The following is a 5,701-nucleotide window of genomic DNA, read 5'->3' on the forward strand; positions in this document are numbered from 1 at the left end:
CTCTCTATTTAAGATGATGTCAGCTGTGGGCTTGCTGTAAATTCCCTTTAATATGTTAAGGCATGTCCCTCATATTCCTAGTTTCTCCAAGACTTTTATTATAAAGGCATGTGGGATTTTGTCAAAGCCTTTTCCTGGACATAATGAGATGGTCATGCGGTTTCCTTATTTTAGTGTCCTTATGTGATAGACTATGTTTACTGAGACACAAACCTTGAAACATCCCTCTATCTCTGGGATGAAGCCAACCTGATCATGGTGGATTTGATCTTGTCTTAGTTGGGTTTCTATTGGTGTGAAGAGACACCATGACCATGGCAACTCTTATAAAGGAAACCATTTAGTTGGAGTGGGCTTACAATTCAGAAGTTTAGTCCATTATCATCACGGCAGGAAGCATGGTAGCACACAGGCAGACATTAGTGCTGGGGAGGCAGCAGAGAGTTTTACATCTTGATCTGCAGGCAGCAGGAAGAGACTGAGACACACTTCCTGCAATAACACCACACATACCTCAACAAGGCCACTCCCCCTTAGAGTGCCATTTCCTATGGACCTACGAGCACCATCCTCATTCAAACCACCACAGGTGTGTACTTAAATTTGGTTAGCAAGTATTTTATTAAGAACTTTGCATATATGTTCATAAGGGTTATTGGCCTTTTTTTTTTTTTAGTTTTGTATGATTTTGGCATCAGGATAATAGGAATTTTATAAAACAAACATGGAAATATTTCTTCAGTTTTTAATTAATGAAATAATGTGAAGAATGTTGGCATTGTCACTTCTTTGAATGTTTGGTAGAATTCTATGATGAATCCATCTATCCATGGGCTTTTCTTTTTGAAGGATTAGGACATTTTAAATTAATGATTCTATTTAGCTGGGGGAAATGGGCCTGTTTAAATTATTTATTGCATCTTAATTTAAATTTGGTAGGTCATATAAATCAATGAATTTATCCATTTCTTAGATTTTCCAGTTTGGTGAAACACAGATTTTTAAAATATGCCTTTACGATTCTCTAAATTTCCTTTGTGTCTGTTTTAACATCTCCTCTTTCATCTCTAATCTTTGTATTTTTTGTTTCTATTTCATCCTCAAGTTTGATTATTTATTCATTTATAGCACTTCTTTTTAGTGTTATTTCTTCCTCTTCTTCCTCCTCCTCCTCCTCTTCTTCTTCTTCTTCAAGTGTGTTGTTAAGTTATTAATGAGATCTCTCCAGTTTTTGTTTTGTTTTGGCTTTTTGAGATGGGGTTTGTTTCTCTGTGTAGCAAAGCCCTGGCTGTCCTAGACTCACTCTGTAGACCAGGCTGGCCTTGACCTCACAGAGATCCACCTGCTTCTACCTCCCAAGTACTGGGATTAAAGGGGTGCACCACCATGCCTTGCTCTCTCCAGTTTTTTGATGTAGACAATTAGTGTTATGAACTTGCTTCTTACATCTCCATTTTATTGTGTCCCATAGGTTTGGGTATGTGTGTTTTTATTTTTATTCAGTTCTAAAATATTTTTAAATTTCCTTTTTGATCTTCCTTCCCTCAATTTCATTCAGTGGTGAGTTGCTTAGTTTCCAAGAGTGTGTGTACTTTCTTCTGTTTCTGTTGCTGACGTCCATGTTAATCCATGGTGGTCAGTTTCCCTGCAGGCTACTATTTACATTTTCCTGTATCTGTTGAGACTTTCTTTGTGTCCTAATATGTAGTCAATTTTGGAGAAAGCTGTGGGCTGCTTTTCAGTGTTTGGGTGGTGTTCTGTAGATATCTGTTAGGTCCATTTGATTTGTTATGCCATATAACTCTAGTGTTTCTCTGTTTAGTTTTTGTCTGGATGATCTGACTATTGGCAGTAACTGGATATTGAAGGTGACCAGTTTCACTGTGTTAGGATCAATATGTAATAGCTGTTGCTTCAATCTGACAAGTGGGGGAATGGTGCTTGGTTTCCAGTCTTGGGGCCCCTCCCTAGCTCTGGCCTTAGATGACAGAGCATGGGGATGGGCTGGGAGGAGGAGCTGAGGCGGTAGGCAATGTAAGTTCCAAAGAGTGCTCTGGAGACACCATATAGGCAGCAAATCTGGGGGCACAGGGCTAACTAAGCCTCTTGGAATAAAGCCTACTCTCAGACGTGGAGCCTCAGGGTATGGTCTTTGCCCCACTGGATTCTGGTCTTGATTTCATTCAGTATTTTGCTCACTATGCTATTAGTCCTTTATAATACATATGTGTCATTTTGTACTGTTATATGTTGGAACTATGCAATTTGCCTTTCAATTTTACAGAGTTACAATTAAGAGGTTGCCTTGCATCTTGAAATAGACTTTGAACTTTTAAACAGTTTTGATACTGTGTAAGACTATAGGAACCTTTGGCATTGGACCAAATGCACTTTCTGTGATGATGCGGCCATGAGACTATGGGGACCAGAGAGTAGAATGTGGTGGTTTGAATGAGAAATGTGGCTAATAGGCTCGGGCATTTGAACATTTTGTCCCTAATTAGCAACCCTGCTTGGGGCGATTTGGGAGGTTTGGCCTTGCTGGGGGGAGTGTGTCATGGTTATGTGATTTAGGGGCTTTGAGAATATGTACCCTGACTCTACCTTCACTTCGTTCCGACTCCTTCATATTTTCTTTTCTTTTCTTTTTTTTTTTCTCCTTCATATTTGCAGATGAGGATTTGGTCTCTCAGTTCCCTGCTTCACCGCCAAGCTTGTTTACACCTATGCTTTCCTTTCAAGCTGGACTCTTATGCCTTTGGCGTTCAACCTGTAGACCAGGCTGGCCTCAAACTCACAGATTCACCAGCTTTTCTCTGCCTCCTGAGTGTTGGGATTAAAGGTGTGCGCCACCACTCCGGCCTCTGGTTGTTTAATCACCAAAACCAGAAAGGTAATTAACACAACAATAAGACCCCCATTTCTGAGGACAGAACATACTTTGGTAGTAAGACATTTGCGGCCTAGCTTTTACAGTACTGGGAAGTTTTACATGGGCTGCTGTGCGAGGATGGAGGATGGCCATAAAGGTCTTGCCTCGTGGTAAGCCCTGAATGCTCCAGTACGGACTTGCCAGGTAGGATTGATCACTGTTGCAATAGTGGCATATTGGCCATGGTGCTAACCAGTTGCTTTCACAGGAGGGAATTCATGTCTGATACCGTAAGCATAGTCAAAAGCTCATTGCTTGGAAGGTCATAGGCCCTATGGGGCAAATGACTACTTTTTTTCTCATAAATGGGCATGTCAAAACTGCCTTTTACCGAGGATGCACAGAGAAACCTTGTCTTAGACAAACAAACAAACAAACAAACATCCAAACAAACAAACAAACAAACAAAAACCCCCTTTCCTTCTAAATATTAATATTTTAGCCACTGATTTTAGTGCTGCTTTGATCCTTGGTCGGAGAAGCTTCTCCTGAAGAGACTCATAACTGGTCATAAACTATTGAGTGCTAAGGACAGGTCTACCACTCCCCATCCCAACACTCAGTGGGTATCATGGAAGAGGGGGCAGAGATAATGTATGAGCCAGATGATGGGGAGGCATGCTGTGAAATTCCGTATTCTGGATAGGAGATGGCCATTGTGCTCATGGACTCACCAAGGCTACATTTACCTGCCCAAGGTCAAGCCAAGAAGACTCATGAACATGACTCATTACATTCCTCGGCACTCAATGAGTTACAGACACCAACAAAGGGCATCAGGGTGGGAGGAGAACATGTTGCAGGATGTGAGGTGAGAGCAGTGGGGAATGTAGGGTGAACATAGCCAAGGTACATTGTATTCTTGTATGGAATTGCCAAAGCATAAGTAATATATATTCTGAAGAAGACTCCTTGGTTAGAGAGATGACTCAGTAGTTAAGAGCTTTTGCTGCTCTTGCTGAGGACCTGGACTCAATTTCCAGTGCTTATATGGGAGATCACAGCCATCTCTAACAGCAGTTCCAGGAGTCTAACACCCTCTCCTGGATTCCATGGGTACCAGGCACACATACGGTATACATGCAGGCCAAACACTCATACACATAAAATAAAAATAAGTATACGTTTTAAAACATGTTCCTGTAGGATCTTTGAGAGGATAAATGATAAGGTTTCTGGGACAGCTCCTGATTAGCACATTCTTTTTCTTTTTTAAAGATTTATTTATTTATTTTGCATACAGTGTTCTGTCTACAAGTATACTTGCCTGCCAGAAGAGGGCATCAGATCACATTGTAGATAGTTGTGAGCCACCATGTGGGTGCTGGGAATTGAACTCAGGACCGTTGGAAGAGCAGCAGTGCTCTTGACCTCTGAGCTATTCTTCAAGGAATTATCTTTGCGTTCGGCCTAGAGCTGCTAGCCTAGACCTTCCACAGCCCACGGGAAAGGGCCTTGTTCTTCTCTGCTTTAGAGGAGGACAGCTTTTATCCAATATCTCTACAGATTTCCCATCCCTGGTTGTACTAGGTACTTTTGCAAATGTAACAGTTAAAAGACAGCACACTGCCAGCCAATAAAACATAGGAGCGGAGCAGCCTGGCCAGTTCCAAAGGGAAAGCAAATGTCACCTTTCTCTGTTTTCTCCTCTTCCTATCACTACACCAACTCAGGTTAAACTAGTTAGGCTCTAGCACGCCACAATGAAGGCAAAAACAAACAAACAAACCTAATGCATGGTCCTCAAGAAACTTGCTCCAGGGCTATGGAGAGCTCTGACTCCCCTTCTCCTGGTGGCTGTTGACATGAAGGGCTGATGGCATCCAAAGGGATGCTCGCACCTCCTGAGGCTTCTCAAGCCAGAGCCTGGCCTCTGAGACCACACGCCCATCGCAGGGTTTGCCCAGACTGTGGAGGATTTGGCATTCAAACTAAGGCTCCTGGGTTTGACACACCATAATTTGGAGAAAGGAATGTTTAAAAGGAGTGACTCCCTGCCCCCTTCCTTCCTACCTCCACACCCCCATGAGGCCATTTTCCCCTCCACACAACCCCACCTCATGTCACCCGATAACAGGAGCAGGAGAGGGCAGTGTCAAACTTCCCGGAGGCATCTGTTGTTCTCTCAAAATAATTTAGTTTCAAAGAAGAGAACAGATGGATTGCATTTCCATGACTTTTTAGCTGGTTCCAATGTGCAGACAGTTAAGATCACAATGTTAACATTTTCTCTGTTTTATGTGCATATAAAATATTCCTGAAGAATGTGCTTTTGAATGCAAAGTTTGATCCAATTACAATTTTATAGTTTATAAAAACATAAAAAGTCTGTTTTCTGGGTGTTTGAGACCCTGGGGCCTTTACAGTAAATGTGGAAGCTGGCAGGGAGACATAATTGCCACCATGTCAAAGAGAACCCTGTGGAAGTTACAATGATGAGACCATGAGGTAAGAAAGGAAACATTCCATGGTCCCTCGGGAGTGAATGAGACACCAGTGGAGGGAATTAAAAACAATTCTGTGGTCTTGGGTCAGATTGAAAATGATTGTTGCACTGTTTTGTTTTGTTTTTTGTTTTTAAAGGGTGGGGATAATAGAGAAAGGGACCTTGTAAACTTAATGTCTGTGGTTAAGAAGGCACAAGGTAGCCCAGGCAGCTTCCCCCTTAGTGACACAGAGGAACAGGTTTTCAGCCAACACATCAGCCATCCCTCTCTCCAGAGCACACGTGGGAGAGTTCCTGGGAATGGAGGTGGAGCCCTTTCCAGT

At 42.3% G+C, this 5,701-nt stretch overlaps 1 long non-coding RNA gene across 1 annotated transcript in view; it reads left to right on the top strand.

The window, feature by feature from the left end:
* The window catches only part of LOC311585154, a 49,472-nt gene extending 46,633 nt beyond the window's left edge, over nt 1-2,839 (top strand). The window contains exon 4 of the long non-coding RNA XR_014775121.1: nt 2,674-2,839. This is a non-coding gene — a long non-coding RNA (uncharacterized lncRNA). The remainder of the gene's footprint in view (nt 1-2,673) is intronic.
* The last annotated feature ends 2,862 nt before the right edge of the window (nt 2,840-5,701 follow it).

The sequence above is a fragment of the Acomys minous genome (assembly GCF_964271855.1).
Source record: "Acomys minous genome assembly, chromosome: 15".
Classification (NCBI taxonomy): Eukaryota; Metazoa; Chordata; class Mammalia; order Rodentia; family Muridae; genus Acomys; species Acomys minous.